Genomic DNA, 12,828 nt, shown 5'->3' on the forward strand with positions numbered 1-12,828 from the left:
AAAGCCGAACATGAGGTTAAAAGCGGTTTGTTGGCTATTTAACCTTCAAGAGCGGAAAAGTGTCAGGGTCTATTGCTCCAAATTTGTGTAATATACCGTAACGCCCTTAATTGCCACAGTCCATTTGCTCCAAGCGTCTCAATGCAGTTTAACACAATTTTTTGGTTACCAAGTCTACATCGAGGCTTAAACCGCAGGACACTGTGAGTAACTGAACACAGCGTATAAGTAACTAGTACACTGCCATGCCTCACAGCTCTAATGCTCCCCTCAGGGGCTGTTGGGAAGGGATCGTGTTTGTTTGCCTTATCTTTTAAACGTGAAACGCAAGCCGTGTTGATCTTCTAGCTGCGCCGCTATTATGAAGCGATATTGTGTCATCAGATGAAATCAAGAGATGCAGATAATGTTCATATATTGCGTTGTTCAATAGTTTCATCCTCATTATATGGCGGCAGATGGGCGATGAGGGTTGAAGACAATAAAACCAGCTAGAGATGGCAGTCGAGATGACTGGTTTTATTATACAAGCCTCTGGGTAAAAAAATGCACATCATGTTTTTTCATGTGTAAGCATGAATGTTGTGTATAAGAAAGGGGCGTTTAAATTGCTAACATTATGGGTTTACGTATGTGCATTTTAATGCATTAAATTCCTTAAGTGTATTAAAATAAATTATAGTTTATGGGCCTATGTAATTTTCTGGTATATTAGTTTCTTTCCATAGGTGCAATTAATACTATTCAATCTAATTTAACAATATACTGATAAACTAGTGCAATACGACTAAACTACAAATATAAATTCTACAACTATACAGCTGTACGGATATTTATACTAGATTAATGATTTGACACTCACTAGTGGTACGTTTGCTATACTGATTTCTGTACTTCAAAAAGTACATTATGCAAATTTTACTTTAAAGCTGCAATCTGGAACTTTTGCCTCTCTGTCGCCACCTGTGTTTTAAACATAAAATTGCAGTTTACTTTACATAACTTCAGGACAAACAGACATTTTCTTGGAAGTCATACCTGACAGCTCAATATTGTAAGCTCACCTTGAGCTAAGGATGTAGGTTTCGACAGATTTTCATGTACTTTCTCAACTAGTTTGTTTATTTTTCTTTGAGGACACGTCTGATCTGTTTTGTTTGTCATATACGGACGGAAACATTCTCATATTAGAGTGTGATGTCGTGTTGCGTGTTTCTTAAAATACACCGCTACGGCTACAGTTTGTTCTCAGCGGTCAGCCATGACGGCATTGTGAGCTCCTCATGCTTCACCGATGGCAGAAGAATTCTTGGCAGGAAGTCTGTCCTTCACATTTCTTCCACTATTTCACTGTTGTTGTTTATGCTTTTATCTTTCTATCTTATCAGTCACATCTTTCAGGTTTCTGGGTCTATCTGGAGAGAGTACATTATATGAGGCTGTGGTGGATTTGTGGGGTTTTAAGCTTGGTCAGCGTGTGTTAGTAGCATGTATTTGATTGGTGTAGATACCCTCACACCAGTGTCTGGCTAACAACCACACCGTGTGCCATGTGGTTGTTGGCAGGAGGTTCCCGAATCATCTGGCACTTGGTTAGATGAGATTTATCGTAGCCGAGTTGCTTTTGGAAACAAATACAATGGGTTCTTTCATTAGAAAAAACTGCTAGCATTTAGGCGTTAATCTCAGATTTCGATGTATAGGGCTGAGGTTTATTGAGGCTGTACTAATACTATACTATTGTATAGCAGTACACCACTATAAACATACAGCAAAATTACGAGTTTCCACACTTGTAATGAAAGAACTCTTCTGACCTCTGCATTATAAATCAAATATATTTATTAGGGCTCTCAAACGATTAATTGCGATTAATCACATCCAGAATAAAAGTTTGTGTTTACATAATATATGTCTGTGTACTAGGCATATTACCTTTGTGTTTATAAACACATACACATACATACATATATTTAAGAAACATATAAAATATACAAATTAATAAACGTTTATATGTAATTTAAATGATTGGTAAATATAAATAATTCACCTAAAAATTTAAATATATATATATATATATATAAATTTATGTGTATGTTTTTGTATTTTTAAATACAAAATTAATATGCACAATACACGGACACGTGTAAACACAAACTTTTATTCTGGATGCGATTAATCGTTTGACAGGCCAAATATATATATATTTAAAACCAATGAACATAGCGCTAAAGTGAATAAAAATGTAATGTCTTTTGTGTCAATGCTCGTCGTGGGCCGATGAGAGAACGCAGGCTCAGTAATTAGTTTGAGCTGGAAGAAATGTTCCTCTCTAGAGTTTTACCACCTTCCACAGGACGGCCGGGCTCAGTGACAGGACCAGCTGTCTCTCTCTCTCCACTGCCATGGAAATGTGTCCCTCTCACAGAGGAGCCGCCTGTCTGTTATCAGACTTCTGCTCTCCGTCGGATTTACCAGTGCTATTTTAGGTTTTAACATAGAAAAACAAGACAGACAAATTCGAAAACGTATAAAACAGTTACTCTATTTGAAAACATCAGACATCACGAAAGTCTGAAAGATGTATTTAAATGGTTTTAATAGTTTATGTCAAAAGTTATGTTTTCAATTAAGATAATAATACATAATAGCAATACTTTATTTACAATAAAACAGTAACCATTGACACATGATATTTAATTGCATTTTTTAATAATCAATTATTTGTTTTTATGCATCGATGTAGTCATCGTTCACATGAGCATTGCGATGCATCGTAAAAACACCCTATTATAATATACAGTAGAAGACTATAGAAGAAATGTTCCAATTTCATTTAGTGACACTTGAAGAAATCACGCACTGCAGCTTAAAAAAAAAACGCCCACATTTGGTCACACGACAATCTGGACCATGGACCATGCAATGTACACATTTCATCTACATATACTAAGACCTCTAGCACATTTTACTTCTGTAAATCTGTCCTTTGTCTTGCAGGCCTGAGGTTTAAGAATCCTTCGCTAGAAAAAACGCAACAGGTATATCTCACACACTGTAATATGACAGTAGAACCGACAGCATTGTGATCCAATTACACAGTTGTCCTGTGGGTAAAAAGGCTTGGCTGTCCAAATGGTGCCCGCCAGATGAGGCTCAGGTATTGCAGTCGGTGGCCTCGTGAGCCCAAAGGCGTTTTCGTCACTCTGAAAAGTAGAGACGAACGCATCAACCTTTTCTCCATTCCACATTTCCCCTCCACCCTAGGGATTCATGTTGCACCACGAAAGTCCTCTCTGGCTCAAATTAATCACAGCAAAATGTACTTTTGTGGATACTGTGTGGCATCCAGCATCTACTCAAAATTGCAGCTGTGGACTCATTTGTTTGCAGCCCCTCTGCAGGCGCTCGCCGCGGCACATGGGAGAGACGCATCTAAATAGAACGCTGCAGGAGTCAAGGATTCTGTTTGAAGCCACAGACATGATTCTGCTCAGCGACTCTACTGCACTGCATTCAAATGCGCTTCGGACGCGGAGAACATTGAATGAGAAAATTGGAAGTTTAGGCACCACGGATACGATGCATTTCTTGCAGAATGCAATTCTTAATGTACTTTGGCTTTGTTGAAAAAGGAAGGCTTGCTTTTTTCAACACAATGTCATGATTATTTTAGGAGGTGACTAATTTATATGAATTTGTATGATCTTATTTGTGCCAGTGGTGGTTAGGAGTAGGGTTGTCATGGTACCATATACATATCTTACGATACTATAGCTAGTAATACCAAGTAGTATCACAATGCTGTGCCATGTTCATGATTGAAATCTACAAAATAAACCAAATTTCAAATACATTAAACAGATCTAAATGAAAAATTGTGTATTTACTATAGTAAACTGTATTATACTGTACACTGCAATATTTTGTTTCCTAATGAAAGAAATGAATATGTTGTGACAATTATATTTTTGTCTACATGAGTAATTTCAAACATTGAAACATACAAGATCAACAAGATCACGAGAATCATTTTTGTTTCCCCAAACCGGGGATCACCGGGGATTTTGATCGGTAGTGTAATTAAAAAAAAACAGTTTGTCCATTTTCGATGATTCAACAAACCCCTCCTTTCCAGCTTACCGTTCCCGTAGCTCAATGCACTCGATGCACGGCTACTTCCGCGTTTACGCTCAGGGGGCGAAACACATCTGCTGCCACACCGGAAGCCATTCATCTCTACCTAGAGCTGTGAACATGACAAAGGAGAAGATGAATATTTGTACTCGCTGCTTACATAAAGTTCACCGGATTACAATATACGATGTTCGTCAGCATCGTGAGACTGTCAGCTGCCCTTCTGTCAAGTAAAATGGAGAAGTACTTTAAACTATACGTTTAAAATTACATGGACAGCTTAGGTGCTATTGCTATTAGCATGTAGCACGTAACGTTAAGGTTGGATAACACTGAATGACATCATCTTTACACCGAGTTTATCAACGGTTTTCAGCCCTTAAATACCTTTACCTTTAAACAACAAATTTGTATGAATCTGACCAGATATCAATAACACAGTTCCCGGTAAGACACATCTGTCATATGGCTCTAATATGCAGGTTTGCTGTAAAGAAACAGACATCGCTTGGCTTTTAAAAAATATAAGTATTGTTTAAATACTGAATCAGTTTTTAATTTGTTGTGTTACACAATTCACCGTAAGTTGATGACATTAATGTTTTTTAATAAATGATAACGTTCTCACTTATATGGAGGACTAAACCTGCAAAAATTATAAATAAATAAATGTATAAATAAATAAATATATAAACGAATAAATGTAATAATATGAAAATAAATAAAGGAATGAATGGTTTGATAAAACAAAATAATTCGTTTTAGCTATTATTGATCTTAGCTTTAACTTTTCTTTTCATTTTTTAAATTGATTTATTATTTTTTGTGTCCATTTTTTAATTATTTTTTATTATTATTATTATTTATTTTTAGATTATTTTATTTATCATTTCCTTTTATTTTTACATTTATTTATTTATACGTTTATTTATTTTTATATTTATTTATTATCGCATGTATTTATTTCCACTTTTATTTATTTATTCTTGTATTTATTCTTACTTTTCTGTGTCTTGTATGATAATTAGATGGGTTGGTCTTGCCTACTATTGGTTCAGCGTAGATTGAAGCGTTTGATCGATTACTCTTGACTTGTTTTGGACTAACGTCACGTCACTTACTGATCGTTTGCTTCGTGTATAACGTTAAGTAACTGTGGCGGGCGCACAATTAGCTAGAGAGATACAGCATTTAGCCAATGAAGTCGATAACCATGCATCAAATGACTATGTGTCATTCAGATTAGATGCACTTATTGATGATTTATTACAGATTGACGGCGACATAAGAGATAAAGTGATGTTAACAAACTTTAGTACCAGATAACGTTTAAATCCTTACGTGTAATAAAGTAAATGCATGCTCGGAACAGTATTAAATCTCTGTGAAGCTTCATAAAACGGGACACAGCCATGCCTGAAGGAACGACGGTGACTTTTGTATTTAAACGCTGCAGGTCATGACTAAACTAAAGTTTTGTATTATAGCACCCGTTACATGTTTAATATATAGTATTTTAACAATACGATGTATTTCACTAATCTATATTACACGTTAATTCCCCGCAAAACGAGCGCTGGTAAAGCACATTTGCTAAGGGTGAATACCACCCGGAAGCTTTCCCGCCCCCTGAGATTTTACCGGAAATACGTAGGCAGCACTCCGTGCATCGAGTGCATTGGTTGAGAGTTTGCAGTGCAAAGGTTGTGGGTTTGATTTCCAGGAAACACGCAAACTGATAAAAAATTAATGCACTTTACCTTACTTAATGAAAGTGTGCCAAATGCATTAATGTAAATGTAACCACCTGCCTCTATTCTGGTATATAACACACACATTTCACCATTCAGTCGATCAATATAGATTATTGCATCCACATGGTTGTGATTGATGTCAACGTCAGTGCTTTATGAAGTGAGGCGATGAAGAAGATTCAATGCGTCCCAGAGGCTTTTGAGATAGTGAAGCTCTGTCTTTATTTTCACACTTTTTGTGACTGGATCCCCTCCCATTGATGTTTGTGGGTCGGGTGCACTGGGTTTTGCAAGAGCCTTTGTTGTTGGTATGTGTGTGCGCATATGTTTGCGTTGGGTGGGTGACTTATTTTAAGCACGTTTCATTCCTGCTTCACAGGCTGCAAAACAAGGACCAACGTGAGCTATCTAGAAATAGTCATTTTACACGGCCCTGTCATCCCCGGTTGATAAAATGCAGAGGAAAGCATCGTTAGCTGCAAAATAAGGAGGAGAGGATAGATGGAGAATTACTGCGCTGAACAAATCAGCAAGAGATATTTTAAGTTGCGGTCTGCGTTGTTATGCCAACCCTATTTTTAAATGCTTTGGGATTTTGATACTCCACTTGGTGCCAATTACTATTACAGTGCCTGCTTGCATACATTTATTACAAAACGGGTATTATAACGGAATATGGGAAGGCAACACAAAGACCGTTCTTTTTTCAACACGTTCCTCAATATTTTCTGCTCAAGCATTTCCCACCTCCTGTCTGACAATTATACTGTGTTTATACTAGAAATAACCAATGATTGTTACATGAAACAGCTTGGAGTTGTATATTCTGGAAGGTTTTCCTAAAAGGGGCCAGTGAGCTATAAGACAAGCAACAGACTTTGGTTTGTATAATATTATGCAATATTATACAATATTATGTCAAAGACAATCCATATTAGTAGACAACTAGCAAAACATTTACACGACAGTTTACATTTTATTCCACAAAGGTGGAGAAAAAATACAAGGGTGACTTGTGTCAGGGTTTTGCGTTTTAGTGTCATGTCTTTTATTTTGAAGTTGTGTTTTGTAGTCCTTGTCCATTATCTTTGTAGGCCGTTTCTCAATTCTAAGAACGCAAAAAACGGACTTGTGTTCTTGTCGAGACCAGTCTTGCGAGGCAGCCTAAGAAGAACGAACTTCTGGGACTTCAAGCGGGTTCCATATGCTGCATTTGATGCATCCTTGATATCAAGAACATATCCGGGGACTTTCATGCGTTCTCTGTTCTTGTGTTCTTGAGTACTGGAACCGGTGTTGGAACTGAATTGATGGCGTAGAGCGAGAACACGAGGACACAAATCCGCTGAAGAACGCATATTGAGAAACGGCCATAGTTTCCTCATGTGTCATGTTCCTATTGGTTCCCTTGTCCTATGTGTCATGTTCTGATTGGTTTATTGTCTTCAGTACTGTCAGGTGTGTCTTGTTAGTTATTAGACCTTGTGTGTATATATAAATATAGCAAAGCCACTAGATGGGAAGCCTGCAACCTTTAACCAAAAAGCGTAACTGCTAATGCGGCTAACACCACAGCTTCAACGGAGTGCAGTTTAACACATATCAATAGAAGAGATGCTTTACTACAATAAATAAAGTGATATGTATATTTTACCATAATAAACATGTTTTTTTTTTTAACGTCCGCCACTGACGTCACTGCCATTATATGATTGGTTGAGGGTGCCTCACGTGATTCACGTTGGCAGTTACGGTTTCTCCAGTTGTAAATCTTACAGACTCATCCATCTCCCTGTAATAAGACAATCTCTGATATATAGCCTTCATGTTTCCATCGTCTCTTGTCTCTTTGTTGTCCATGTGGGTCTACACTTTGGTGAGTTTGATGTTTATGGTGTGTGATCGTACGACTCATGCAGCTAACAAGATTTTATTGTTTCTCATCAACACTTCATTTTCAGTTTTTCTCAAGTGCCAATGAACTGTGACTAATTACGCTTTCTAATTGAAGAATAAATTCATCCATAATATCAGGATGTGTGAAAATTGAGCTCTAAATAAATGTAAGCTAATCAACCATGTTTTGATAGGGAATGTTGCGGTGTACTGTAAGAGAGTTTATGTAAGGCTCAAAATTGGTATCAGGCCATAGTGTTTGAAGTTTATGCTCAATTCATGCAGTTTCAGTTTCTATCAGGAAGAATCTTTGATGTTTGAGCTTGAATGGTTGTTTGAGGTTTTGTAGGCTAGGGTGGTTGGAGGCTTTTTGTGATCCAGTTGTCAAAATACACAAGAGTTTTCCGTGAGAGAACTATATGTATAGACAACTTCACAAGATGTAAACACTGGTCCAGAATCACTGCCGGTTTCTTTTTTTATACTTTTAAATCTTACGTATACAATTACATTTTAAATATATTCGTTTAACATTTTGATTCGGTTATAAATGTTTGATAGGTTGTATTTTGTTTATGTAGTGTTAAAAACGGACAAAAGGAAGTTCTTCTGGACCAACATTGGATCACCATTGCTTATGTTTTCTGAAGTGGTCTATAGCTACTTAACCACACCTATCCCAAAGAATGTAAGGATAAATTGTTATTTCGATACTCATATTGTCTTTTTTGGTGGTTTAATGTGAAGCATCGGTCCAAATGGAGTTTGCAGCAAAATATTACAGCTAACTAAATATACCACAGATGTGAAAGCTGGTAGAATATATACTTTTTTACACTTTTTAGTCAGATCAAAGTATCATTCCTTTGACTGCATTACGTTGCCGTTTTTTAAATCGTTACCAGCCATTTGGCAGGTAACTCTGTTTACTTCTCAATTTTATTTATTTAAATAAATAACTCTCATTTTCCTTTGGCTGAGTGTTCAAGGCATGCATTTTCCTCGAAAGCACAAGTAAAATATCTGCTATCTGACATATATCACTACTCAACAGCTTGTAATTATGAGAGGATTCGTATCTTTCTTGTTGACCTACTTGTAACATATTTTCCCCAAGGCAACATTTAATGTCCATAGGCACAATGGACTGCTTATTATAATATGTATATGGGGGCTGATGCACCGCCTGAGTCATTCTATTGCAGAGACAAGGAATTAATCTTCGAGATGTTGTTAAACGATGACAATTTTTTTCCTGGAATTTACTTGCGCATCTTGTTTCGGTTTTGCAAAGACCTGCAGAAAAGACTAATTAAAGCCATCCGATTAAACAGGAATAATCTGCATCATGACAATAAACCCTGTGTGATGGATTAGGCTATTTGGGTAAACTTGGTAGGATTAACTCAATGTAAGAGAGTTACAGCAACAAGAAATAAAGCGGGCCGACTGAATGCCACTGCCCATTCTTTAGCTAAACTATTTTCACGTCAGTAATTATTGACATTATAATGTTTCACTCCCCTCCACTTCACATCGGCAACGGCGTCGTCCGACGTGCTGAAGAATTGAAACCGTGCTGACATTCTTTTGGCTGACAATCAGCAGCAGGCGGGGAAGAATGCGCACTTGTAATGAAATCAGTGATTTGCTGCACCTCCATGCAGCGGGTCAGAGTGATTAAAATGCGTCGCTGCTGAGACCCAGGCAAATGAACTTCACATCAGTGGTACTCGCCGAATAGTAATTTGATTTCCAGAGCTTGACTCACGCGGGTCCTTGTGTCACATATTAGAACATTAGCGATACCAGCATGTGGCACGGGCATTAGAATATTCGTTTTTTTAATCCATGCTTTGTTGAAATAGACATACTTCAGAGACCTGAGTCACAAGGCACTGCTGTGTTCATTTTTGCCAGCCTTTAGAAGCTCAAGTGCATCTGGATTCTTGCATCTATGGTTCTTATCATTAAGGGTTAAGGGTCAAGCTTTCTTGGGAACACAGAGCCTTGCAATTGAAGTTTGTGCAGGTAATTCCTGACATGTGATGAGGACTGTCTGCCAAGGCCTTGCATAGAAGGAGTTTGAACTGTAGAGTCCATGTTTAGTCAATTGAATTTACACCAATGGAAAAGTTGGATGTCAGTGAAGCAATTACATATCCTGCCGTGTGTTTCGTGTTCATGCAGTCAACATGTTTTCCTTTACATATCTATTATTAGGACAAACAATTCTGTTGTATTGCTGGAAACATTAAACTATATCGTTGGGATTGCTTTCTGAGCTATTTTTGTTAGATGGTGAATAATAAAACATTGACAGCCAATCAAAATCCATTTAAATTTAAAGGGCTCACACATGCACGCAAGATTGGTGTGGATGCTAATATTGATATCATTTTAGTTATCATACTTTGTGTTAATGGACCTTTACCCTGAAATTCGAAGGGAGAGAACAGCATAAATATTCTTCAAGATTTCTTTTAGTTCTACAAGAGAAAGAAAGTCACGGCTTTGGAATGACCTCAGGGTGTCTCACCTCGATCCAGTTACAAATTCACCCTTCTAATGGTTTTCCATTCTAGATGTTCCATAAAAGTTAATAGCAGTGTAAAGATCTACTCATGTTGGGTGGAAATGGAAGTAGAGAAAATGCCACTGGAAATGTCATCCAGCATGTCATATGTCCTAATGTGCCAGCCCTGGTCTGCACAGATTCTCCATTTTGCTCAGTTAGACGCACTCCACCTACGATCAATGCTGCGTAAGCCCATTGTCAAATACGTCGTCTGTTTCTTTTTATTGGCGCTGTCAACACACCTGACCTTTCAGCATGATGCAAAAAATGACCCGAGCGGTCATAAGGCGGATCTATTATACTGCTGTTCATCTGTCTTTGGCCCAGGCAGAGGATTTCAGGGTCGTGACCGCATTAACCATCGGTAGGGGAGAATAACCCTTCAGGTTGTTGTGCATGCCGAACGTTGATTTATGAGGAAGTGTGGTTTGATGTGTGACAGCCCTGGAAGGTGTTTGCAAGCTCACGAGAAGCATTAAAAATGATAACATGAATAGATAAATGAAAGTTTTAGCTAGAAAACATATGCTGTCTGCTTTGTGGTGGCTTGATCCAGACGTTTATTTGAAGAAGCTCCTCTCACTGAGGTTTTTCAAATACAGTTTTCACGGCACCTTTATTGATGGGTTTAATGGTAGCAGCGAAATATCACACTGGGAGATAAGCACAAAGTGGAAGGTGCTTGATGGTATTAATCTATTAAGCGTAGATAACACAATCTAAGTGTCTAAGAAAACACAACGTTTCGAAAATATATGTCCACTTTGGCATAGATTTAGTAAACAGAATATACGGTAGCATCAGGACCAAACACGTAGGTGCTTTGCATTTCAAGATTTGCATGTAAACAACAATGTTGTCTAAATGATCCCCGTTCATATGGATTCGCAAAAACAACTCAAAATGCTTTATTATGCATGCCAGTCTTTGTAGTTTGCAATGTCACTTTGTGTAGAAATAATATGCGCTTTCATGCACGCAAGCGGTGGATATAAACAATCAAGTTCAAATTTTTGTGGATGGACAATGATGTTGGTTTAATACTACATGTGACCCTAGACCCTAGAGCTAGAATTTTGGGTTAGGGTCATCTAAAATCCATTTTCAAGTCCTTCAAAATGCAGTTGTCGTTTAAACGAATGGCCAAAACCCACCAAAAGTTATCAGTTAAAAACTGCTTTGTAAATGCCCCCTCAAAGAGAATTGTTTGACTATTTTTGTGTGGGATCATTCAAGCAAATCACATTGGTTAACCATGGCTCAAAGTTTCTCTCTTAGTCACAGAGTTATCTGAGGGTCACACTGACAATCCAATCTTGAACGCCAATTTTTACAGTGACACTAGTAATCACCTCAAAATGAGAAGGCCACAATATGGCGAGAGGCTTTCTGAGCTTTGTTTGTGTGGCTGAATAAAGGATGCCTTCACCTGACGGATCCCTGGATGGGACACCTTATTCTTGCAGCCCCTGACTTGACACAAGACTGGCTCCTGAATTCTAGGGACACATTAGCCGCCACACTCAGATCAGTCACTCTGATAGACAAGATAATGGAGTCCGATAATGGGGCATCGTTCAGAGGCCAAACAATGTTCATCATGGCCTTTACTGTCATCTGCACAGACACATAAATACACAGCTGGCAGTTTACAAGGGCTAAGGCTATGATCCAGTGCCTTGATTATATTTGTGTGTCTATGAGAAAGTGCTTAAGACGGGTCTATGAAGGAAAGATTGAGGGAAGAGGGGGGATTTTTGCATTAGTTACAGCTCGAGGCCTACCTTAAGACGATCTTTGTTATGCCCTCTGTTGTGTCTGTGAGATCTGTTCCTTATGAATCCTTAAGGAACGAACAGGCAAAGCTTGCTGCAGGCTCCTACCCGAAACCAATCTATAAGGGAGGCCATTTTTGAGTGTTTTGAATGACGAGTTCTTGCTTCAGGACTTAAATGAAAGATGCAACCTGCATTTGCTTCAGAAGGTGCCGAAATGCTTTAAAAAAACGTGTTATGCTGTCGTATAGTATTTCAACTATGCAACTTTATTAGCCTGCGAGGTAACTCTGAGTGGAATCGCAGCAAAATGTTGAAAGATGTAGATAGTGGTAATACCGTTAAAGAAAAAATGATTAAGAAGTTGGTTTTGTTGGGTGTATTGAAGCGAGAAAGGAATGTTGAGAGGAGTTATTATTGTGTGCTAAATAACTATAATGAAATGAATAATATTTTATTCTCCAGATTTTTTAACCACTAAATATTAGTAACTTTGTGACTCTATGAGCCGTTAATGATTACTTGGTAAGGATAAAAATCGCCTGTCCTGCTTTAATTGACCGATACTGATTATTGGCCGATATATCGGTGCATCTCTAAAATATTAGCTAACAATATTTTATTTTGAATAGCGTTTAACTACTCAATTAGCAGTTATTTCTAGACATACAATCACTAAGATTTAAAT

At 37.7% G+C, this 12,828-nt stretch overlaps 1 protein-coding gene across 2 annotated transcripts in view; it reads left to right on the forward strand.

The window, feature by feature from the left end:
* LOC130548858 (metabotropic glutamate receptor 7) overlaps positions 1–12,828 on the forward strand; it is a 216,209-nt gene that overhangs the window by 38,205 nt on the left and 165,176 nt on the right. The gene's annotated exons all lie outside the window — the stretch shown is intronic.

Source organism: Triplophysa rosa, linkage group LG25 (genome assembly GCF_024868665.1).
Source record: "Triplophysa rosa linkage group LG25, Trosa_1v2, whole genome shotgun sequence".
Taxonomy (NCBI): Eukaryota; Metazoa; Chordata; class Actinopteri; order Cypriniformes; family Nemacheilidae; genus Triplophysa; species Triplophysa rosa.